Consider the following 26,533-nt stretch of genomic DNA (forward strand, 5'->3'; position numbering starts at 1 on the left):
GCATCTACTCGCTGCCTGCTGCCTTGCCATTCCCCAGGCTCCACTACCGTCTCCTGCTGGTTGCTCTCAAGGCCACCTGCGGCAGGTAGGGAAAATGGAGCATGTTGAGAGCTCCGAGGACAAATAGAGCACGGGGAGCTGGGGTGAGGAGATCCTGCTTAACGGCCTTCGGGGCTTGCTGCTTTCCCAGAGGGCCGGTGAGTGCTGAGAGGGAGGGCTCAGTGCACCTCCGTCACTCCCTGCGGGGAGGTGCAGCGGAGGCGAGAGGTCAGGGAAAGCAGAGCTGCGCGGATGCAGGTCACGGGTACAGCCAGGGAACCGGTGTGGGTTTGAACGGGAATCCCTGGAAAAGATACTAACATGCACAGTTCATGTCGTTAGCACCTGGGGACCTAAAAACCTTTCCTGTAATGTGGTTATCTCGTTAACTCTGGCCGGTTTGAACTTCCACTGAGCACCTGGCACAAAAGCATCGCAGGTACGGGCGGGGGGTACAGCCTTTACGAGCACCCCCACATCCCTCGGGAAGGATAACCCCAAGGGAAAGCCTCTCTCCGCCGCCGGGGCTGGCCTTGCCAGCCGGGGACTACGACCCCAGAAGGCAGAGCAGCCAGGGCAGACACCCATCGCGGGCCGGCTGACAGTGACCCCGCCCGCCCCCCGCTCTGCGGGGTCGAGACGTGTGCGGCGGCGCGGGCGGCGAGAGAGCGGCGCCCCAGAGCCGGGCCGAGCCGCGCCGCGCTGCTTCCTGCCGCTATAAATAGCCGCCCGGCCCAACATGTCCCGGCCGCCGCAGCGGCTAGAGTGCCGGCAGCAGCTGCTGTCCCCTTTCGCCGCGTAACCCGCCAGGAGCGCGGTAAGGGGGCGCGGGGCTGGCAGCGCCGCGGGGAAGGCGGACGGGGCTTCGCTTCCCGCTCCCTGCGGAGCGGGGGAAGTTTGTGCGGGGCGGGCAGGGCCCCGGCGTTGGCGGCGGCCGCGGGGGCGGCTCGGCACCTCCCGGTGGCGCGGGGCGAGCACTCTGCGGGTACAAGGGTCGGGGCGGCCGGCGGGGCAGAGGCTGCCCCTGTCCGGGGAGCTGAGTCTTGCTTCGTGCCTGTTTTCTCTTTCTCTCTTTTCTTCCAGACTGCTCTGTCGCGGGCTAGGACGCGCTTCTCCTGCCTTCCGAAGTCGTGCTGGCGGGGCTGGCATCCTTCCCTGTTTCCCCTTTGCTTTCCCACTTTCCCTGGGGTTGGGTGTGTGCTTGGGATGAAGGATGGCGTTGGTGTCTGGACGCAGCCCCTGGCCCCTCTTGGTAGCTCAGATTGTGCCTCTGCCTGGACCTCTAACGAGGTGGCTGATGGCATCTGTGTCCGTCCCTGCTGCAGTATAACCAAGGCTGTGAAATCTCGGCTGGTGTGGCAGGATGAGAAGAGCTGTACTGGGGCCGTGGCACACACCACTGTCTAATCATGTGAAACCCAAGCAGGGTACCATTTCGGTCACTCACACAGATGACTTTGTTGCAGCCTTCCTCCCTCAAGTGTTTTTCATCAGCAGCAAACGTTGAGGTGAACCTTGGAGTTAGGCTTTATGGTGTAGGCAACCAAAGTAGATCTGTGCCCTTCAACCTGATTCCTGGGGGCTTTTTGAAGGAGTCAAGTTTGGGAATCTCAAATAAACAGTCTTAAACTTCTAGCATGTCTTTCCGTTTGTTGGCCTCTGCCACACTAATGGTTGTGCTTCATCTTTGCATAAACACCTTTTTGCAATGCAGGACTATATCCCTTCTCTGAGACTAGGTGTTCTTCAGCTGCTACCAGTGCTGTGCCCTGCTCAGGACTCTTTTTAAAGCAAAGGTGATACAGCACTTGTCTCTAGCACTAGGGTGTGCCTGTTTAGAAACCCACTGTGAGGTATTTTGAAATTGCTCTTTTATTCTTGAAATACTTCCTCAAAGAGAGGGCTTCTGTCAGCAGCTGTTCTCAATTGTCTTGACCTTCAGAGGATGGGCAGGGTGATTTGCTCCTCTTTCATCCCCTTTTTCACTCTTTCTGCTTTACCTCTTTTTTTTTTTTTTTTTCCTGTCTATTAGTTCTTCCAAGCCCAGTTCAGGAGCACAATGCAGAGGCCTAAGTGGCTGTGTGAAAAAGAAGAGGTCCCCTGAGTCTGTTTAGCCTCTGCAAGTAATCCACAATGTACCGCACTTGGAAGCCCACTTGGAGGAGAGATGGTGGTGCTGCCATGGAGAGATCTACTCTGGCAGTGCACCTTTTGAAGTGCTGTGAAGGACAAGGCAGGCTGAGTTGGCATGTACTTTCCCCTCTGCCAGAGTGGATGAGGAGAAGGAGCATGTGAAGAGGAAATACAGCTGTTGCAGAGCACTTCTGCCCTTAGTGCAGCAGGAGCATGTGAGGGGAAGACAGACACAGAAAGGGAGATTCAGGAAGAAAGAACTGGGGGAGACAAGAAAGCTATAAGTGAAGGAAAAGAAACCTTTTATGTGTGCACAAATGTTGTTTTCAGATCTGCTTAGCTAGGGTAAGAGCAAATATATGAAAAATTCAAGACAGTATCTCTGTTAATGTTCCTCCAGAAAGTGCTGCTTTTCATTCCTGAAGTATTATGTGTGTCTCTCTGCCTCACTCTTCTAGGCTTTTTGGCATCCTCTGACCACAAGCTGAGGATCTGTCTGTCAAATGTGCTCTTCTCCATGTTGTACATGAAATTATTATTTCTATAGTTGCTTAAGGCAAGTTTCTGAGAAATGTGAAGTGAGAAGCACAATAGTTTCTGTAGTTGACCTTACATGGGGGGTACAAGCTCTTTGGGGCAGGGGCTGTGCCCTGGAAGCTGTGGTTATTCTACACATTGCCCTTTGGAAGCTTAGTGGTTTCTGCTTCCACTCCTGTCTTTCCCACTCCTCTCTTATTGCTGCTTACCAGCTCTTCCCCCTGTGTTGCAGCTTGTTCAGTCTTTCCCAGTTGTCCATGGTGGTGTGTTGTAAATTGAATTGCTGAAGGGTCAAGCAATCTAGGTTAAAAACATGTGGAAAAGGAGAGAGGGAAGGAAAAACAGCTGCTCCCTCTGTACAAAAGTCTCCTGTGCTGCCTCTCCCCTAGATCCTACTTTGAGATCACTCACCCCAGCAACTGGGAATTAAACCAACTGAAGTCCTGTAGCTGTGTCCTAACTTCTGGTGCTGCTTTAGTATTTCTCCTGAAACTACACTTCTAGCTTTCTAGAGCATTAGTTTGCTCTCTGAAGAATATCAGGTAGCTAGATGCTGTCTTTAGGGGCTGCATTGCAGTAAGACTATTAGACCTTTCTCTATTTTTCCATTTTTTGAGAGAAACCCCAGGATCAGGGCTTCAGAACTTTTACTCCTGCAGCAGAGCCAGAACTGAAAGAGTGCATCTAGAAAATGGTACTGGCTATAAAGGAGCAATTTCTCAGCCATGACAACAGGTATGACCTTTACAGCTGATAATCTCCACACCATCTTCAGTAGAGAGGCCACTGAGGAGCACAAGCAATGATAATCTTTCTGTGAAAAGAATGCACTGCAGTATTGCTCTCCATTATGTACAGTGCATAAAGTTCCAGCAGCTATTAGTTTTCTGCCTTGCTTGTATAAATACCAAAGTTTTTTTGAGGGAGAAAATGTATGTTGGTGTTCTCTGACAAGTATGACATGAAGATAAGAATTTATAGGTTTCCTTTGGAGGTACATATATTGTTCTTGGTATACAATTTAGCAAAACGGCTTTATGCAGCAGCCTTTAGAAATGTTCTGTACTTTCAACTACATTGATTCTCCATCTGGACATTGGACTTTCATATAGAAACCATGAGGAATAGTGATGTGATGCAATGGAGAGGAGAGGGTTTCTTTGCTTTTGCCAAGGTAAACATACCTTAATTGTGGTTTCTTCATAACAATGAAGTGTTATCAAAATTAAAATGTAATTAAATGCTCTTGTGTTCTTTCTCTTGACTTTTATTCTTGTCTCTAATGTAAGCATTTTCTCTTTTCTTGTGGGGAAACAAGTGTCTCTAACACTTGGTCTGTTCTGTTATGAAAAGGGGACTATTAAGTATGCTGGTTCAAAATCCATGGTGCTAGCTGTATTTGAGAGGGATGTGGGGAAGTGTTCTTTATATGGGGAGATAGTCAAGTAAGTTTGGGGTTGGTAGTACCAAAGATAAGGATTCCTGAAGAGGCTATGAATCTTCAAGGCACTGTTCTGTCTGCTGTTGGGTATGGAGTCAACACCTACTTGTTGTTTAGCTCCTTACTTCAAAGATGAAAAATCTGTCTGTTTATAATAACAACTGCTGAACTGTTAGTTGGCAAACAGCCCGGAAAAGGGATTATTAGAAACTAAGTTTCATAAATACCCTAGAACTATGTTTTAGTAAAGATTGTCTGAAATATTTTGGATGCTTGTGGTCACCAGTATGATAGTACTGCAGTGCTCTCATGTAGCACCAGCTACATGTATGTGTGTTTGTGTATATATATATATATATAAAGAAGAAAGAAAATCGAACTATTTACTGTGTGTTTCTGCTAGCACTGTGCTACTGCTGCTGAGTTAAGACCAGAATCATGAAAAGATGCATTTATTTTTAATTTTTTTTCAGTAGAAGGAACCCTGACCATCAGGGTTCTGAAAGATACTGCAGCTACTCTTCAGCCTTGCAGGCACACAAGTCTGAAAGAACAGCTGACCTTGGGTCTCATCTAACTTGGTTCACAAAGATCACTGAAGAGTCTCTAAGGCTGGAGACAAGTGGCGAGGGAGCAGTTTTATCTAAATCTGAGATATCAAAGGGATTTGGAATAGAAACTTTTCCTCTGTTCCTGGAAGGAGATAAATGAGAAGTGCAAGGAGTTAGTTTGAGAGTCTGTTTTGTAACATTTAACTCAGCTGTAACCTTGTTAGTGTTCTTCTAATTTGTTTCCAATTATATATAATTACACTTTGGAGTTAATGTATAACTTTGTTACTCCTTAAAGTACTAATGTTGCAGAAGCTTAAATTCCTAAGATTAAGTTTAGGCACATTTCATAATCTCTTCAGTATGTGTTTGTGTGTAGCTCCAGCCACTTCCTTCCTGGGACTAAGTCCATGTGAAGGGTCCTCCTCTCTTCCAGTGCATATTTTCATGAGAGCTTGAATACATTTCTTCTGCAGAAGAAACTACAGGGTCTTTAATGGAAAGTAATATAGAGGTTAAAATAAATGCTCTTAGCATCTTCAGTGAGCCAAATATAGCTCGTGTATGTTTCTCTTGTGATAACTTCAGGAAATGGGGTGATTCCCTCTTCCTCCCTCTCCTTATTTTTGGTGAATACTGTACTTTAATGCTGAAATTTTCTTGCTGTGAAGATCAGGCAGCATGTAGCAGCCTTCTCTGAGTTTTCCTGGACCCTGACTTAAAAGGACCAGAAGTGAGCCCTAAGAAGAAATTGCATTCCTCAGCTCGTTGTACTGCTTCCTGTAAACATTGTCAGCAAGGTGCTTGATGGTGAGGGTGGCTAACCACTGAAAGTGATTGTCAAGAGACATAATGGAGTCTCTGTCCTTTTGTATGAAAACTGGACTGGACAAGGCCCAAGTAATCTGCTTTAAACCAGGTTAGCCCTGCTCTGAACTAAACGAGATCCAGTGGTTCCTGCCAGCTGGTGGCACGTTACGTTTTTGCTTTACTGGATAAGCATGGCTGCTTTTGTCTATCCTCAGAACATCTGGGAGTAAAAGTGGTCTCAAAACATCCCAAAATGGACTTGAAGTCTGAATAAAGACTTAAAAAAAATATAGTGTGGTAGAGAACTGTAGTGTGGGGAAGTGACTTTGCCAAAAGTCTTATAACAGCAGGTTAGTAACAGGGAGATGATCATAAATCTTCTAACTGGCCAAAAGATGTTGCCTTTGAACATAAAGCTGTCTCCTTTGCCTACTCAGCTACTTTCAGATCACTCACCAGTGGAGGAACCCTCTGAAAGAGACTTTTCTTTTTCATTTTTTCTTTGTCTGTCATGTTCATTGGGTGGGTGTTAGTCCTAAAGAACGGTTTGTTGCACTGACTCTTTCAGGAAATAGCAAGAACATTAGATCTGGAAAAGAATTTTATAAAATAGAGAGCTGCAAAGGAAATTTTTAGAAAGTGATGTTATTCCCAGTTTGTTGCATGACAATTAATCTCTTCTTTCTGAGAAGGGGGAAAAAGCAAGGGATGCTGTACACTAAATTCAACTTTTAATTTCTCTGTTTACAAAAATAAAAATCACTTGAAGAAAACTTCTTTCTCTAGAAGCTGAGAACACAGATCAGCATTTTAAAGAGCACCATGGAAGGAGTTAAGCTGTGAGTTTCATCTGTTTCAAATACAAATGCTATGAACAAGGCACCATTCAGATCTTCAGTTATAAGCTATTCTGTGTTTGTTTGAATTCTGCTGAGAGGAGAAAAGGAAAATCATGGCATATTTAAAAAATTCATTATTCTTGTTTTGGTAGCTTGTTTTTGAAGTGATGAAGCAGGATTCTCTTTTTTTTTTTTTTGTCTAGTGTTTATGCAGGTCATCTGCTAATTATTAGCAGCTGTGAAACTATGGAGTTACATAAGCATAACGAAAAGTCAGTGGAGCCTTGCATCATTCAGCAGATCACTTATTCACCACAGTAAGAAATCAGTTTTGTAACTTGCTTAACATGGGTATCTCAAGCTTTTGAGAGGACATCAACAGGCATGGAAAGTGAGGAAATCCTTTAAGTCCTAGAAATTGGATAGGATAATGTTACTTTATTGTCACCACAACCTGTTGTCCAATTATGTGTGTGCATTGCTCCTCTGTGAAGAGAGTTATGTGTCAGAGTAATGCCCTTTAACAGCTGAGCCTGCCAGCTACGTAAAGCTGAACTGTCTGAGCAGTTTTGCTTGAAAGATAAGTGTGGGTGCTATGCCTGGCTGCAGTGGAAGCAAGACAAGTGTGAGTGCTTGTGAATGTATCCCGAATCTGCCACACTCAGTGATATGGCTGAACACAGCAAAGTGTCTTAAACAGCAGAAAAGACATCTTTACAATGGAATGTGTAGCGCTGAGAACTGGGGATTTCTTGGCAAGGGAGGTATCTGCAGCACACATGAGAACACATGGCACAGACAGCCCTAGGCTGGCAGGTTCAGACTGCCCCCAGGTTTATAACACTGGCTTAGCACACCACATGATTTGGTTAGAAGCATGACTTTCTTTCCACTCAATCTTGAGGGTATAAAAAATTTAATCTACGGTAGTTCTGAGTATTAAATCATAGACTGCGTAATGAATTCTGTGAACCATACATTTGGGTTGGTGTTTTGGTCTTGTTTTATCTTTTGTCCAGTTTAAAGATCTCTATAGGCAAGAGAGACTGTGAAAGCATGAGTGCAATGATAGTGAATATGCAAAGTACAATCCTTAAAATACTTGTTCTTGGGAATCAAGAAGGTAAAATGAGTTCTAGCAGACACAGCATCTCTACAGACCAGTCTGTGTACCTGGTGGCTCAGAGCTATGCACTGACCCCTTTTGCAAGAAGTGTTTGCCTGAACTTCCTTTTTTTCCCCAACTCTTTTTTTTTTTTTTTTTTAATTCTTCTCTAAAGCAGTGATCTGAACAGTTTAGTATAAGAGCTGCTGCCCTAGATCAATAGTATCTCTACTGCTTCTGCTGGAAACAGCAGATGGTGCCTCATTAGCTCTCCTCACCAGCAGGCTCTGAAAATAGTGGGACCTTATAGCTGCCCTTAAATTACCCTAGTCCCTGAAGAAAGATGTAGGTGCTTGGAGGCAACTTGCAAGCTCCAGCTGCTGAGGTGGCACTTCAGAGCTTAAGAGTGGCATGAATCAAGAGCCTTCCTTTTATGAGTAACCTAAACAGGATGGTAACTGGGTTTACGACTAGCACCAGCTAGGTAGCTTTTAATGGAAGAACAAGGATAATGAAAAAAAATCTTGGTAGGGGAGGCTGGGGAGAGGGAAGAATTGCTTATTCTTCCCCTCAGCAAAGGAAATGTTCCTCAGCTAGCGGTTCTAGGATACTGCTTTATCATTCTTCTGGATCAATTTGGATTGTGGTTTGGCAAATAGACAGCATCAGCCATGCAGTACTGATACCTGTATGTCTCTCTTTGATTTGCTCTAACTCGTCAGTGCCCCTGCAGCCTTTGTGCTGGTCACTGCTCTCGTCATGTCCGGATTTACCCAACACTGACTGGTCTGCTTTGCCCAACATATTTCCAAAAGGTGTTTTGGGTTGGTTTGTTTAGGTTTGTTTGGGGTTTTTTGTTTGTTTGTTTTCTGGTATGGAAATGCAAAACAGAATTCTCACACTTATTTTCACTGTTGAAGCTACTTTTCTTTTTTTTTTTAAAGTAGCATTAAATGTAAACCATAAAGGGTGCTGCATGTTGCATATGTTTTAAGTAAACAAACTACATGCTCATGCACTCAGATACATATGCAGACTCACTTATTTGGTCAGATGCTGCTGCTTATTTTTCATAGTCTTGCCTTTAAGACCTCTGACATAGGGTATTCATTTGACCAAGCCTCAGCAGAATACATTTTCTGCTTCAATGAGAAGAAATGAAAAAATCAAATGATGGCAAGGAAGATATGCAAGTGTGACTACCTTAGTTTTACAGAGAGAATGCTGTTCATCTGAGGCCACACAGACAACACCTACCAGTATATCATTGTTCCTGTCTACCTGCTGGATTTTCAAAGGACTGCAGACCAATGCTACTTTGAAACTGAAAAAGATAGTCTTTAAACATCCAACTTTTCCAATCAGTAGTTCTGGTGGCATTTTAGAACCTGAAATTCTCAATTGTCAAGAGAGCCCCAAAACTGTTTCAATGCTACACTGCATCAAGTGATTAGGAAATATTGTCCCTTGGACCTTTCTACTGTACTTTTTCAAGTACAAGTTGTGCACTTGATCTGAACAGAGGGCTTAGGGAGAGTCAGAAGACTTTTTTCAGTGCACAACTTACTTTAGATTGAACTGACTTGTGTCCCTTGACTGTAAATGAACAGCTCATGTTCTCATTTTGGTTAGTTTTCATTTCAAATAAAATGATATTTTTCCAAGTGAAACATCTTACATCTTGCTGCACAGTTATACTCGTCCCCTTAAGCAGAACCAAGGCAATATTTTTTTCCTCATTTATTGATTATTTTCTTCCTAGAAGCTCTCTGCAGGATCAGTCTCTCCAAATTTCATTAGTTTTTTTCTTTTTTGCATGTGTGGATGCTGGCTGGAGTTGAGGAAGGCAAATTAACTTGAGCTGCTATAGGGAGCTAGAAACCAGCTTGAGATGGCTGGACAAGTTCCCTCCTTATTCATTTTAAACATGCCAGTTGTTTAGCACAACATCCCTGATAGTGCCAGTGAATTGCAGGGTGAAACCCAGTTGGATGTCATCATGGGCAATACTTAAATGAGGACATTGAGACATTTTGTGCTTCCAAGAGAAAGAATTGTCATCATTGTTTTCTGGTTTGTTACTTTAAAAATTCCTCAAGAAAGTTTCTTCTTAGGAGAAATAATGGAGCTTATAGTTGTTTACAGTAGGAGCAGTATATGACTGGTCTTTTTTGTGAGACTGAAAGCTTTTGTTCTTCTCACAAATATGTTTCTTCGCCATCCACTCACTAATCAGTGAGACTGATGAGGCATTAAAGAAACCATGGTGACGATACCAGATGGTGCATAATACCACAGCATTTACAGCTTCCAAGGCCTTTGCTCCAGGCCATCCTTTGAGGGGTATGAAGAGAAGCAAATGAGAATACAGTGGGAAAATCCTGCAAGAAAGGAAAGCTTAAAATCAAATTATTTTTTAAAATTGTTTTTAGAAAGTGTATTTTTGACCTTCCTTCTATATAGTGATAAGAAAGTGTCCATTGCCATTTCTTAGTGCATGACAGACACAATCATTCTAGCCTAGCAGAAGTGCTGGTAAGTGTAGCTATGGGTTCAGTCCTGTCTGTGATGCAAGGTTGCTGTGGGGGATCAGTGCTGAGAAGAGACCAGTGGAGCAGGATTACTCCAGGCAAGGTTAGGACAGTGTTTTGCAAGGCTTTCCTCTAGGCTCTGGAAGTGCTCCCTCTGTGCTCTGGTTAACTACTGGTTATTTTTGGAAGCCACCATCATGAAGGCAGGATCATTCTTCCATTTTAAAGCTCCAACATCCTTGATATCTTTCTTCCAAAGTTTTGGAGGGTTGCTGTGAAGTAACTGTATTGGAGAGGGGAAAAAAGCCAGAGCATCTGCAGGCATGTTTGATGCATGTTTGATCCTCTGTCCTGTCCAGTGAAGTTGTCACAACCTGCAGTCTCGCTTCTCTTTTTTTTAACTCTGGCACATTCAGGTCCCAGTTTCTTCATTTCTTAACCGAGCACATGACTCCTCTTATCACTGTCACTTTCTGTAACTTGCAGCAGTGTGGGATCTTAGACTCTATCACTGAGGAATCTTGTCTGGTATAAGGACAAGTATAAAATAAGAGCTTTTAAAAACAGCTCTTAAGTATGTAATAACAGATATAGCCTCATGGACAACCAAAGATCTTCAAAGCTGGAATTTCCAGGTGCAGCACAAGGTGCTGGCTTTGGCATTAGAAGCTGAGAGAACCATCCTTGTGCCACTTAGCAGCAAAAAAGCCCAAAGTTAAGTATGTCACAAAGTTTGCTTAAATCCAAACTATTAACATCATGAAACCTCAAGTAGATACAGACAGCCTGGATCACAGCTGGTGTAGCTGAGCCCCCACTGGCAGTGTGTAGTGACAGGAAAGCAGGTGAAGAAACACCTTTAGACTCCTGCAGTGTGTGGGGACGCTTCAAGGCATTGCCAATGAGAGCTGGGGAGCACGGGCTCACAGTTCATCCTCCATGAAGAGCCATGCTGGGATATACTGGCTCTGCTGGGGTGTGTCCTACAGACCAGCTTGAAGCGTTGGAATCTACTGAAATGTCTGTGACTGATCCTCTAGCCTTCCCCAAGGGGCCCATGCTGTAGTCCTCCCTTTACTCTGGGGCAGCTATAGTTTCTCAGGCCAAGCAGGAGCGTTTTAGGAGACCCCTGCAGCTTTCCTCTGCACTATTCTCTTAGGTCACTGCCATGGCATAGCCTCGCAGGGGAGCTAGCCAGCTTTGCTGAATAGTCTAGAAAGTGAACTATGAGTTACTGCTGTTCTTTTAGCAGCAACTTTTCAGACAGCCAGATTCCAAACTACACTGAGTTGGAGTTTTCTGTTGTGCATAAGTAACACCCTCAGAGCCATAAGCTATAGAGTTAGCTATAAATTTAATTATTCTGTTCTCGAGTATCTGGAACTTTGCTCTTGGGAGAGAGAAGAAGAAACAAAACACATCATGAGATACAGACAGGTGATCACAAGCACAGTTGTGTTTTTGTGTGGAACTTCTACTAATGAGGGAGACCTGGTACCAAGCTCTTTTGAGCCAGGGTGTCATGCTACTACCTCCACTCTAAATCTCAACCTGCACATTTGGAGGGTTCCCAAGCATGTTATGGGAATTTGCATAGCTAAGGCATCAGAAGCCCAATTCTTTTTATTTGCCTAGCTGTGGGCACAACATGATGTCCCCATATCTTTTTGAGGTAGAGGTGTTGCTTTATGTCTTGTCGGTAGAATCTTCTGATAATTGACATGGTTTCAGCAGTGGATGAAATGAGGTTTGATGATTGGCAATATAGGGCATCAGCTGTTTATCTCTAAACCAGGCAGGTGAGTTATGGCTATACTTTGCTTTCTGTCAGGTTTAGCATAGTCTAAGTGCAATAAGTCAGTAATCCCAGTTCTACAGGACAGAAGTTGTTCCTGTTCAAAATGGCATCAAAAGACTTCCATGCTGAAAGTCATCACAAAGTAGTCGAATTGTGAACAAGGATTGGAACTGTTCCTGGTGGCAAATGAATGATCCTTTCATACCTGGGCCAATGCTGAGGAGTCTTGCTTGGATGTGTTCCCTTATGTGCAAGTGCGGTGCAGGATCTCCCAACAGAACTGAATTTTTCATTCAGGAAACAATGACCTATAGTCTCCAAGGCTGTTACCTAGATGCTTTTCACAGACTCTGAAATTCCTTGTTGTTTTTTTTAGCTACTGCTTTTCTACTTCCTAATAAACTCCTAATTTATGGTAATTCCACAGATAATTAAATGAGAATATGACATGCAGTGGATATATATATACCAAGACTCCCTTTCTCCTGTTTATTCTTGGGACAATCTTGTTTTCAGTAAGGGTGGATGAGAGAAAAACACATAATCTTACCTTAAACATGATCTGATCTTGATGATCTTACCCAACTGTAGTTCCAATCAGTATGGCATTGTTGGCAGTTGTACCTTAGCAAGGAATAAAAGATCTCATCCTTTATAAAGCAGGGAAGTTGCTTCTGGTTTGTAATTGCTCAGCAAGTATGCACAGTCTCTGTTCTGTGTCTATATTTGGTATCCAGATATTCCTGATATGGAATATACCACCCACGGGAAGAATTCAAGAAACAGACTAAAGTTCTCAGTGATTGGGACTTAATTTTTCCCTTAAAAAAAGCTTTGGGTACAATACCCATACTATAAAATGGTGCACAGTTCTTTTTGTCTCCGATGAAATCATGCCAATAGATATTCCTGTATTATCCTGCTTGTGGCTAGCTTCTTTTCTATCTAATCACAAGTTTTCAGTCCTTCCAGTATGAACATTCAGGATGTAAAAAGGGGAAAAAAAACCCAACAAACTAAGCTTGAAACTATATGGCCTATGTCAGATTAAAATGTATCATCAGTGAGTTCGCAGATGACACCAAGTTAGGTGGGAGTGTTGATCTGCATGAGGGTAGGGAGGCTCTACAGAGGAACTTGGATAGATTGGATCAATGGCCAATATTCATGGGATGAGCTTCAACAAGGCCAAATGCCAGGTCCTGCACTTGGGTCACAACAACCTCAATCAATGCTACAGACCTGGGGAAGTGTGGCTGGAGAGCTGTCTGGGACAAAGGGGCCTGGGGATTGTAACCCACAAGCAACTGAATATGAGCCAGCTGTGTGCCCAGGTGGCTAAGAAACTCAATGGCATCCTGGCTTGTATCAAAAATGCTACGTCCAGCAGGAGTAGGGAGGGGATTGTCCCCTTGTACTCAGCTCTGGTGAGGCCACACCTTGAGTATTGTGTCCAGTTTTGGGCACCTCAATACAGGAAAGATGTGGAGGTGCTGGAGTGAGTGCAGAGGAGGGCAATGAAGCTGGTGAAGGGCCTGGAGAATAAATCTTATGAAGAGTGACTGAAGGAGCTGAGGCTGTTTAGTTTGGAAAAGAGGAGGCTGAGGGGAGGCCTCATTGTTCTCTACAACTACCTGAAAGGACATTGTGGTGTTGGTCTCTTCTCACAGGAAATTAGTGATAGAACAAGAGGGAACAGCCTCAAGCTACGACCGGGTAAGTTTAGACTGGATATTAGGAAAAAAAATTTCACAGAAAGAGTGGTCAGGCATCGGAACAGGCTGCACAGGGAGGTGGTTGAGTCACCAACCCTGGATGTGTTTAAAGGTCATTTGGATGTGGTGCTTGGGGATATGGTTTAGGGGTGCACTTTGTAGAGTAGGGTTATCAGTTGGACTTGGTGATCCTGAGGGCCTTTTCCAACCTGAATATTTCTGTGATTCTTTTCAATTAATACTGGGTTTGTGATTTTAAAATATGTGGACGTTGTGGTGAGTCATGATTTGGACAGTGCAGACTTTGTTTAGCTTTGCTCACATGCACATATACACAAATGCTGATGGGAAGTTTGAACGTGAAGTATTAGTCATACTTAAGTGTAATCTTTGAAAAACACTGAAATAATCAAGTATTTAAAAATCCTTCATCAAATTGTTCATATCTGAAATTTTAGACTCATGCTAATAGCCAAAGAAATTGCTCAATAATAAATATCTTTTAATATTGCCATCATAGCAATGCCCATATATTGAAGAAGGTACTTGAAGGCTGTGCATGCTGTTGGAAAAGTATGACAAATCTTGCTCTAGAAAAACAGCTAGACAGCTTTTACTGGACTAAAAGTGTTGAGAGTACACTTTGGAAAGATAACATACATTGATGGACCTCTTGAGTAATCCCATAATCTTAGGATAGAAAAAAAAAGCTACAAAGAAATGATGTTTTATGTGAAGTTAAGTATTGTAAGCAGCATTCAGCACCATTCCTTTTAATACAACTTCTTTTTTTGGTTCCTGAGAATATATTAAGGTTGTTAGAAATATCTCTAACTATATGAAGAGGCTTCCACAAAGATAAGAGTTCTCCATTTAGAAAATATCTTACAACATATGTCATAATGCATGGGCAGTGCAGAACTTTTTCTTCAGGAGTCTGTTACGTCTGTATTACTGGAGCAGGGAAGACAAGTAACTTTCTGAGAGCAAGGTTTGTCAATTCAGTTTTCACTCAAGTCAAGAAATAGAAGGTTTTTCTGGGCGTATTATTTTCTTAATTGTGGCTTTTTTTGACATGGCTGCCCTCCAAAAGAGGACAACCTGTGGCTTAACCCAAGGGTGTTAGCTGATAATGCAATGTCTCGTACACATGCAGCTATGCAGAGGGTTTTGTCCCAGAGTTTGGTTTTGGTTGAGCTTTTCTTTGAGCTTTTCTTTTCCTTATTTTAGACAGGGCTGGAGCAGTGTGGAAACTCTCTGTCTTACCACACATATGACTACAAAGGGGGAATCTGCCCCAAAATTTTTGACCATCAGATTTTGTTCATGTCCTGGATGAGGACAAGATAGATTCTCTGGTATTCTCCCACCCCTGAGGAGTGTATTCATATTTCATCATTCTGACATAACGTAGTGGGTGACATTAAATATTTACATCTCTCTACAAAGTCACACAAATGCCACCAGGATACCTAGCTCTACATCTCACATGCTCTAATTCACCCCAAACACCCACTGTTTACTAATTTTCAGCCCCCGTCTGTGCCGATAATGAGCAAGAGGAAATGGAAACAGCAGGGATTATATGCTACTGAGAAGTCCCAGTTTCCATGCCTGGTTGTAATTCTTTCAACAAACTCTTGCCAACTGTGCTCCTGCTTTGAAGTTTGAACACCTCTGTATTAATTGCTTGGCTCTGGTGATTTGGCAAAAAGATTTGGGTGGGTTGTGTTTTTTTTTTTTTTTTGTAGTTGCATATTAGCAGCTCCACATGATGGCTTACTTTTACACTCACATGTGTTGTGCCTGCTTGAGGTCAGGAGTAGTACAGATTGTTTTGCTCAATCACTGAGATGTTAATTGCTCATATTTGCTGGTGACAGGTACCAGATAGAAAACAGTCCCCACCATACCCACTATTCTTAGTATTAGTGAAGGGGGTGAGTTTCCTGGTAATGAATAAATAGGGCCCATTTTTATGAGGCAAATCACATGTGGTTTTTGAATGCTGGGATTCAGTGTTTTCCTTTAGCCTGGGTCACCATGTCCAGTATACTCAAATGCCTGGATGTAGAGTAGTGCATGTTTCTAATCTGAACCAAAAACCCCAGAGATCATGACTCCCTTTTCATCCTCATAGCACAAGATTATTTGTGTAAATAGCTTTACAGATGTATCTGTTAATATCCCTGAGTAGTTTATCTATCAGGTCGCTATGCAACTTGTTATTGCTGCTAGGGTGGTCCTTTATCTGTAAATCTGATGCTGTTTGATCTTGTGGCAAGTGAGGGGAAGTCAGTTTACTGTCTTTAAACAGCTTTTTCCATCTGCAAGGTTGCTAGCACATGTGTACATAGGGAAGACCTTCAGGTATGTCTTTCAGAAGATGAATGATTTTGTCTTATGTATATACAAAATGAGATACAGCCTTTGTTACAATCAGTTGGCTTATTGAATAAGATTGCTGCCCAAAATCCTGTTGAGGCTTCAGTCCTCTGAAAGGTGCCACTCAACAGATTCTTCATCTGTGACAAGAACAAAGAAATAAGTGATATGTGATATGTTTGCAGAGAACAGAATTTATCAGGCTTCAGAGGTTTCTCTTCATATCCTAATGGTTCGTAGAGTTGACAGATGCTCTAGTGTCTGAGGTGGGTCAGCAAACTCTGCTGTGTGTGAGAGCTCTGTGAACATGGCAAGTCCCCCACAATGTCACGTAGCTGCCTTTGCTGTCCCTGCAGTGCCGCCTTTGTGGCCTTGCTGGAGGGCATGCCAAGGTGCTGCTGCTGCACTCTGAACTTAGCTGAGGCAACACCCTTGGAGGCCATTTTCCTTGGGCATAGCTTAAAAGGAGTTGGGAGACTGCTCTAAGTTACCTACTGGGTGAACAAATTCCTCCCATCCTGAACAACACCAAGTATCTGGGGGGGATAAAAAAGTACATTTGACCCACCAGCGACTCCAAGCACAGCTCTGGCACAGTCCAGTGTGTGTGGCTAGATCCTCACATAGCGGTTGACACATTAAAAGTGACTTTGTAAACATAGCCCCTTCTTAAAATGGAGAGAAATAACCCATCTCTTGTGAGGGATTCGGGCTGTCTGAAAGCCCCTGGGTGAACAGCTGGGGGGGAGGACAAAGAGGCAGTGTGCTGAGAGCAAACATGGCCACTTCCTGAACTCTTCAACTTCCCCTCAGTGCCTCTGAAGCTTGGGGTCCAGCGTATCGTGTCTCTGCATGCTTACTGCGGGGAGAATGCTGAAGCTGCATGCTCCTCACAGTGCTCTCAAGTGTCTTCCAGTGTAAATAATACCTTGGCCATTTGGCCCACAGAGCAGAGGAGCAGAGCAGGTGCATCTGTGGACATGTGTTTGGACATGCACTCTTGCTTATAACCACAGGCACTCAGATGTGCATACACAAGTAGACATGTGTTCACCCAAAAAGTTTGGTGCAAAAGCATCCATTTTGTGGATTAGTCTTTTTTCAGGCGTGCATGTCTTTCCTTTTCTTTGTATGTTTACACATAAAATACTTCTGTCTCTTACTGGATGGGTGTGATTTGTTTAACACTTATCTGCTGCTCTCTGAAATTGTGCTGTTTGTCACTGCCTCTTTGCCAGATGCTGCTACTCTTGCATCTCTCTGGGCAGGAGGAATCCTTGAAACCATTGCCACTCATTTTCTAGCAGGATCAGTCAGATTACTTTAACCCACCAATAAAAATTATTTGAGCTATTTTTGCTTGTTTGGTAGTAGCAAACCAGTGAGCAGTGGTAGGAAGCCCTGAGGCAGCAGATGGGGAGGTAATCCGTGGTTTGTGGTCACAAGGAGGCTGCTGACAACACCGATGTCTTCATCTGACACAGTTTAATTTAAAAGATGACATTTTTAGTGGAAACCTCATAATTTACATAGATATTACATAGAATGCATCAACTAATGGGCAAAGAAGAAGCTCCCATTGGTTTGCTCTGGGCCTCTAACTATAAGCCATGTTACACCCTGGGCAGCAGCAGAGCCAGCCTCAGAGCAGCAGTTTGCTGCTGCTGCTACCTAAGTGAAAAGGGAGCAAGCAACAAAAAAGAAAGGGAAGCACACAACAGACTAATCACCCTTTGTTCACTAGATCAGCTCCTCAATACAGTCCATGAGATGAGCTATGGAACCACTGCCAAAGCACTTGAGACAGCTGTGTGGCATGGGTGTGAGAAATGAATGTTGGTGGGAGGACAGCCTTAAGTGAGTGTTGCTTCTTGAAGCTTTGCAAACCAAATGTGCAGCTTCACTGTTCTCTTGTTCACTTTCTTCCTCCCTTCAGGTTCTTCACACCCATACTTAGGTGCAGCTTAATGCTATCTGTTCCCAGCACAGATGTTTGTGATCAGTCCCCAAGGGCTGTGGAACCAACCTGCCTTTGCTCTGTCCTTCCCACGCTAATCAGTGCCCCAAGCATTGCCTATTATTTCAGCCTTCTCTACATAAAGGGACATTTAATTGATCTCCCTCCTCTCCCTTAGCCTAGCTGAAGGGTGTGTAACATGTTCCATGAGGAGCTTCTTCTAGAAAAGCAGTATCTCCTTGCTGACCCTGGTAAGACCATTCTGCCTCTTCTCTGAAATGGTGGTATTCAAACTTTATTTCCAGGCTGTGTCAGCATTTCTGGTGTTGGTGCCACCTAGGATTAGATTGTTTTCTAAAATTCATGTCTTAAAAAAAAAATCTGCTAAAGCACCACCTATTAATTAATCCTCTTCTAATCCTGGTCTTTACTGTCCCTCCTTTTGTGATGGCTTATCTCATCACTACATGACAAAATATGGATGTATTCTGCTACAAGTGAGAAGAGAAGCTCTACTCTTCTGAAGTCATAAACTATTTTTCATAGGGCACATACTATTGTGAACATTATTTGCTATGTTCAGATGAAAAATGTTTATGAGAACTGCTGATAAGTGCATCTATTTAAAAATGCATCGGTTTGTTGCCGTTCTGAAAATGTGATAAATATCCTTGAACTCTTTATTTCCTATGCCTTCAGCATAATTACATTCTCTACTGTTGCACTTGTTTTCTTTTTAGAAGAAGAGGCAGGGCACTGAGCATACTGTAACAGAATCACATTCAGCGTTTGGTGTTAATACAAAGAAATAGTACAAAAAGGTCCATTGAATCATGGAGTGACTCAGAAGGCAGTAGAGGAGGACTCCTCATCCATGCAGAAATGTCACTGGTTCAGCATGAGAGCAGAAAGGTCTTAAGCATGAAGGAATGTTTCTTCATCTGGCTTTTAAAAGTAAGCGAAGCGAGTCTAGCAAGGTGCGGTGAGGAAGTGTGGTGTCACATGCCAGCCTACAGGAAATGAGATTGAAGCTGCTGGGGAAGTTCAGAACCGGGTGACCTCCAACGGATTCAAATAGCACAGGTTAGCTCTCTTAAAATGTCCCTTTAACCACCCTACAGGGGTTTTGCATACTTGTTTTCACAGGTTTTTGGTGAGGGTGGATAAGTAGTGGTCCATATGGCGCTTGTGTTAGCAGGTAGTGAGTGATGTGGGCTTTCAGAGCAGGAGTGTGCAGAGCAGAAGCAGGAAGCTCATCTCTAAAGTTAGCTTGATTTGTGAGAAGCCCAGAGTCTGCCTTGCTGTACCACAGGACTTGAGTCATGTTAGAAGTGTGAATGAAGTCTTCTCTGCCTCATTAAGACTTTCATATAATGAGCAAAAGTGCTGGACTTTTAATAGATGTGTTCAGTGTTAATAAATACCAGAAAGTGCTTTTCCAAGCACAGGTTAAAGCTGTTGACTACAATGAGAACTTCACTTTGTTTGTTTTGGCTGTACTGAGTATATAGCAGTTCTGTTTGATTTTATTGGTTTAGTATCCTGTTAAGATTTTCTTTCATTCCTGGTGATTTCTGCTGAGGAATTCCATCCCAGCTTTTCTGTGCTGGAGGGTTTTGGCTTGAGAACACACTGTATCAGGAGTGAAACAACTCCAGTTTGGTGCTATAGAACTTGGGACTTCTCAGAGCGAGGCTATTTAATGGGATGTCTGTTTCTGTATTCCTGCACAAAAATGCATTCATTACTTGTAATTACTAGACAATTGTGATTAATTAAACGTTTGTAATGCAAAGTTAGAGTGAAAGTTACAAAGAAAATTAACTTCTGGGTGATAAAATGCAGAATATAGTAGCAGTGCTACACCAAATCTGTACTAAACCCAAATGCCAGCATATGAGGGGCACACAGGGTACTGCAGGAGTGGGGGGGGGGGGGGAAGAGGAAGTGGTGACTGCACAAGATGCTCAGGTCATGGCAGCTGTGGGCAAAGGCACTTGCTCGATGCAGACTCCCTCACTCACTAGGCAAGGTCATGGCTTGTGAGACAAAGGGGCTTGGACAGGGGTAGTGGCAATGATCTAGCATGAAATGCAGCTGTTGAAAATGACAGATGCCGTATCAAGGCTATGCCAGGCATTAAAAGCAGAGATTTGAGTGCCAGGAAATATACTTCAAATGTCCAAACTTCCCAATACTTTTTAAGGTATTTCCCTGATTCTGTAGAAAAACAGACCAAGTTGCAGTGCTCTTTTACCCTCCTCATACTCTCCAGAGTGTTCATTCTGATCTTAACATAAAAACATCTACATAAAATGAGGAAGGGCCAGGCTGCACCAGTGGGGAAGTCCTCACCTCCTCCTGCCTGGGGAGGCGTATGCTGGGTGTGGTTCTGCTGCACGATGCTGAGGGTCTCAGCAGTTTAGGAATAGCAGGGCGCTGTCTCTGGGCAGCTAACAGCTCTGTGGCTCTCACTCTCTGCAGCCTTGCAAAGCTTGCTTTCACATTTTGAGCTGTGGAGTTTTACATGGAAGAAAGCTCTGGCCTTAGCTGGGCTCCTCTGCATCTATTAACATGGCAAGTTTTGCAAAGAGCCGAAGTTACCTAAAATTAGCCTTTCTGCTTCATTAGGGTTTATAGCCTTCAACAGAGCACTGTGAAACTCAACTCTATTTAACTAAGAATGTTATTTAAAAGCAATTTAGTAAAATCCAGCAGAAGACATTTTCATTTCAGCCTAATCCATGTTAGATTAGAAGTTGTGATTTGTGCCAGGTGTTTGACAATGAATTTAAAAATAAACTGATACACTTTTCTAAATAAATGAAGCCTAACACTTTTACTCTTGTACCAGGTGTAATCATAGGCAACCAGGCCTGAAAGAGGAGGAAAAGAGTAGGAGAGGGGAAACTTCTCAATGGGTCCATTCCACCAACTTGCACTATGAAAACCAGGGAAAGAATGTTTCTTTCCCTTACAAAGTAAAATGAAATTCTGCAAAAAGAGGCAAGGGAATGAAGACTACAGACTAAACAAAAGGAAATAAATATGGATTGGAACGAGCGAGAAGGAAACAGAAAAAAAGAAAATAGTAAAAATGGAACCACATGGGAGCAAATTCTGTGCTCACACAAAAAAAGAAACTCTTCTTTTACTGAACTTGAGAAGGAAGGGAGATTCTGTATGTGTTAGCACATTTTCATAGTTTTATGGAAGAAAAAATCATTTTTATGTATGATTGAAAAAAAAATTTTCTTTTGGTTGCTTTCCCTGGGGCAATATTACTATTAAAAGTTTGTCAGTTTGAAAGAGCTTCAAATTTAGGTGAAAACAACTTTAAAATATCCTCAGTTCTGCAAACAAACAGAATAAAGCACTCAGAATGCCACTTATCAACGGGCCAATTCTGCTCCCCAAAAATTATTCTGCTGCATTGTGTCCACTATGTACTTAGATCTGTGGCTCAGGAGCGAAGGTATGCAATGTCAACTAATGCAAACCTGAACTGGCCAACTTCAGAGAGTGTATAGCAGGATCCCTTTGTGGGTTTCACGGCTTGGACTCTCAAGACTGATCTCTAAATAGAAGTAACTCCATAAAATGTTGAGTGTTTACTATTCTTGTATTTAATTTTAAATTTACTGGATTGGTAAGGACATTTTGTTGTTTTAATATTAAACACATTGAGTGGACAAGGCTATCTGTTGCTGGGACCTTAATTGCCTCCCCTTCCTTTCCCCTCCCCACCCCCAAATGCAAGTTCTGCAAATCATTTCTGTAATTAGCTGCTAAAAGAATACAAAGATTGAAGGAAGTTGTTTAGCTGATTTGTTTTAACTTTAGCATGGATTTTTCTCTGGCCTAACTATAGAAACCTCATTACAGAGCTGGCCAGCAAAACATGGCTCTGTTAAGAGGAGGAATTGTGGTAGAGGGTAATTTCATTCAGTCTTACCTCCACATCCAACCACACATGGATAAGCTTTTCTGCTTTCATTCCCCTATTTATGTTGGCTTTTACTATGTTGTGCCCGAGTCAGGGGAATTATCTTTAAATTTGGTTGAGAACAAATTGGGCTCTTTGGCCTCAGGGACTGACGTGGAGAGCACAGTCAGGGTGTTTTTCTGTTCTGATTCCTCTTCAGATGGAGGCAAGCTCCCCTTTAGATGCAGCCAGTTTCTCATGCAGAATTTCTCCTTATGTTGGAAAACGCATAATAGATATGTATGCAGGCTCTGTGGTCTACAGTGCTTTGGTTTGGCAATTAATAGTTCTTTCCCCCCTGTTTTTTACAGGATTGTGCAACCTGGGACATGTTATTGCAGTCTAATTAACTTCTGCAAGCATATTCTGGACTGAATTTGCCAGGCCGCCTGTTCTGCACAACCATCTCTCCTGCTGGTGACGAGGTACAGTGCCCTTGGGATTTGTGCTGGGAGAGGGATGGGAGCAGGGGGAAGAGTCACTGTGAGCAGCAACACCAGGAAACATGTCTAGTACGTGTCATCCCTGGCCTGTAACAGCCAGAAAGCACAGAGCCATCTCATGTCTTGATCTGCAGTGTGACAGTGTAGGAGACATTCTTCTCCAGAGCAGGATTAATGACAGTGCCAGTTTTCTGACATGCTCTGGTGCTGTACATCTTTCATGATGTCATATTTATGCGCCTCAGGTTACACCAAATTTTCTGCCACATTCACAAGCTTTTAACATGGGCTGTGGGTTTCTCTCTCTTTTTTTTTTTTTTTTTTTTTCCCCCCCCCCTCATTCCACTAGCACAGTACTAACAGTGGAGGGATTTCAAACTTTACTAGCAGGTCAAGAGAGTTAAGACATGATTTGACCAGTCACTATGAATTCATAGTTGTCCTGACTTAGAGCAAATAATGTTATGCTCGGAAACTTCCCAAGGAAAAGATACAATGTTAAGAGTTTGGTGTGAATGAAAGAAACAGAATGAAAAGGTCCACTGAGAGTCTACAGGGAATCAGAAGGAAAGAAATAACAGCAAGTTTGTTTTTGGTTTTTTTTTTCATTGCAGTAGAAACTTGTGCAGAAAATATGTGCTGTAGGTAGGCTACAACATGCTGACCTCTACAGAGATGGTGCTGTCCAGCAGATTGAATATTATTTCTGATCTCAAGTGGAGTGTGTTGTAAGCCCGGGCTGCAGCTTCTTTGTGATTAGTGGCCAGGTAGAAACTGATGCTGGGAGGTCATAAGGGTGCTTGTAAAGTTGGTTCTCTGTAGACATGAGCATAAAACCATTTTGGGCTTCTTCTTGATAGAGTCTGTTGCTGGTCCATGTGGATTGCTGCTCTTGTGTGGTTTCAGCAGTGCTCTTGCTTTGGAAGCCATGATCTGGAGAAATCTGGGTTCCAGGCTTGGCAGATGTGAGAAGGAAAGGCTAGGCCTAGGAACAGAAAAGCATCTCACTTAATTCATGGCTCCATGATTCATACTGAGAATGATGAACTGCTGCCAGGATGAGAGTTATTCTGCATTAGAGGACCAAAAATGATGGTGGTAATGTGGGATCAATAGCCAAACATACCACACTTGTTTGGACACTGTGGGTTAGAAAAGATGGTCTGTTGAAGGAGGGAGACATGCAGACAGGGAAAATACTTTTTTTAAATTGTCATCAGGTAGTTGTAGACAGCAACGAGGTCTCCCCTGAGCCTTCTCTTCTCCAGGCTAAACAGTCCCAGGTCCCTCAGCCTCTCCTCATAGGGCTTGTGCTCAAGGCCTCTCACCAGCCTCGGTGCCCTTCTCTGGACATGCTCCAGCAATTCAACATCTTTCCTAAACTGAGGGGCCCAGAACTGGACACAGTACTCAAGGTGTGGCCTAACCAGTGCTGTGTACAGGGGTACAATGACCTCCCTGCTCCTGCTGGCCACACTATTCCTGATGCAGGCCAGGATGCCATTGGCTCTCTTGGCCACCTGGGCACACTGCTGGCTCATGTTCAGGTGGCTGTCAACCTGTACCCCCAGGTCCCTTTCTGCCTGGCTGCTCTCCAGCCACTCCGACCCCAGCCTGTAGCTCTGCATGGGGTTGTTGTGGCCAAAGTGCAGCACCCGGCACTTGGACTTGTTGAATGCCATCCTGTTGGACTCTGCCCATCTGTCCAGCCTGTCAAGGTCCCTCTGCAGAGCCCTTCTACCTTCTAACAGATCAACACCTGCTCCCAGCTTGGTGTCATCTGCAAATTTACTGATGATGGACTCAATCCCCTCATCCAGATCATCAATAAAGATATTGAACAGGATGGGGCCCAGCACTGATCCCTGGGGGACACCACTAGTGACAGGCTGCCAGCTGGATGTGGCACCATTCACCACCACTCTCTGGGCTCTGCCCTCCAGCCAGTTCCTAACCCAGCACAGAGTGAATCTGTCCAAGCCACAGGCTGCCAGCTTGGCCAGGAGTTTGCTGTGGGGGACAGTGTCAAAGGCCTTGCTGAAGTCCAGGTAGACTACATCCACAGCCTTTCCTACATCCACCAGGCTGGTCACCTGATCATAGAAGGAGATCAGGTTGGTGAGGCAGGACCTGCCCTTCCTAAATCCATGTTGGCTGGGCCTGATTCCTTGGCCATCCTTCAGGTGCACAGTGATTGCCCCCCAAGACAATCTGCTCCATGATTTTCCCTGGCACTGAGGTCAGGCTGACAGGCCTGTAGTTCCCAGGTTCTTCTGTCTGTCCCTTCTTATGGATGGGTGTCACATTGGCCAGTTTCCAGTCTTCTGGGACCTCTCCAGTGAGCCAGGACTGGTGGAAAATGATGGAGAGAGGCTTGGCCAGCTCATCTGCCAGCTCTTTCAGCACCCTAGGATGAATCCAAATAAATTATTCTGCACATCAGTTATAAACAAGATGAGAAATAGCAAGTTAAATCACAGCAAAGAATGTTTAGATTGGGTACTGGGAAAAGATTCGTTAGCTGTAAAGCTAACAAAGTAGATGACTGAGAGGAATTGCAGAATTTACATCACTGAAGATTTTTAGTGAGATAAGAGATAAATACATGCCAGGAATATAATCAGTAGTGACGCAGGGAAAAGGTAGATGCCCTTTTCCAGCCCTGCTGTCTGTCATTCATTTTCTCTGTTTCCTTGCTGGCAGTGACTTTTTTTTTTTTTTTTTTGGTTATTGATGAAATCTGAACAGCTATTTTAATGGTAATGAACACTTCCATATGTATGGTACAGTCTATCCCATACTCCATTTTTCAGGGAGGGGAACTGACAATGCTGTTCCTGAGTTTCCTGAGAAGATTTTGTTTTTCCAATTTGGCAGTTAAGAGATAAAAGGAGCGCATATACTGTGCACTGTAGGAAAGTATTGAGTTGTTATCATTATCAGCTGGCAAGGTAATAATCTTGCTGCTGGTGTAAGAGGGAGACCTGAAACAGGAGGCTGTGCTGCTTTCTCAGGTGAATAGTTGTGTGAAGACAGAAAAAGACTCATTTTTATCATGGATCTTAAAACTCTGGTACTAATGACAAACTTACAATTCATGCTGCCTGTGCAAAAGCAGTTTGGTCTGCATTGAATAGCATTTCCTAGTAGGAGATTTTGGTGATCAAGGAGTAGTAGGAGTAGTGGAGATTTTGGAGATCAAGGCTCAGCTGGAGCTGCATTTGGCTGCAGAGCTCAGACTTTGTTCACAAAGCAGCCCTGGTGCTGCCATATCCCTTCTGTGCAGAAGTGGAGCTTTTTCTCTGGCTGGATCAGCACCACCTGTAACCCAGCCCTCTGTGAGCCAACCTACTTACAAGGGCATTGGCAGATATAGAAGAAAAAAGTGATCCTTGCAGCAGCACTTGAGGGCTGCCAGTCGTCAGGACTTCAGCTTAAGAGAAAAAGTAGACTTTGTGAGAGTAATGTCTTACAACCCAATAAAACCAATGCAAAGCTTACTTTCAGCTCCAGGTTTGATCCAGATACAACAGCTTTTTGAGTTCAGAAAAAGTTTCCTTTTTATCTAGAAGTTTGCGGCCTCAGATTTGAAGTGGTTCTTAACTCTCCGTTTGAATATCAGTTGTGATTCTGAAATCAGATATGTAAGGAGTTCATAGATTCATAGAATAGTTTAGCTTGAAAGGGACCTTAAAGATCATCTAGTTCCACTTCCCCTGCCATGGCAGGGACACCTTCCACTAGACCAGGTGCTCAAGGCCTCATCCAACCTGGCCTTGAGCAGCTCCAGGGAGTGAGTATCCACAACCTCCCTAGGCAATCTGTTCCAAGGTCTCCTCATCCTACCACTACAAGCGCTTGTAAAAAGTCCCTCCTGTAGCCCCCTTCATGTACTGGAAAGCTGCTCTAAGGTGTTCCCAGAGCTGCCTTTTCTCCAGGCTGAACAGCCCCAACTCTTGCAGCCTGTCCCCACAGGGGAGATGCTCCACCCCTAAGTAAGAGTTCTTACTAAACTCTTACTGAACAAGGAAACTGCCTTACCTCTTAACTGGCTCTGCTGCGTTTAAGTCTGCTCTATGAGAAGCTTAGTCTACAAGCCTACTTAAAATAAACCAGTTTGGTTTTGCCTGTGCAAGCTAGCAAACTGTTCAGCCAGTTTGATCTAACTTTCAGCAGGGTTTAACAACTGTGACAACACTTAACTACAAAGAAATTAAAGGCGAAATTAGTTGCCACCCTCTAATACCTGCTGTTTCAAGGTACC

The sequence above is a fragment of the Indicator indicator genome, chromosome 5 (assembly GCF_027791375.1).
Source record: "Indicator indicator isolate 239-I01 chromosome 5, UM_Iind_1.1, whole genome shotgun sequence".
Lineage (NCBI taxonomy): Eukaryota > Metazoa > Chordata > Aves > Piciformes > Indicatoridae > Indicator > Indicator indicator.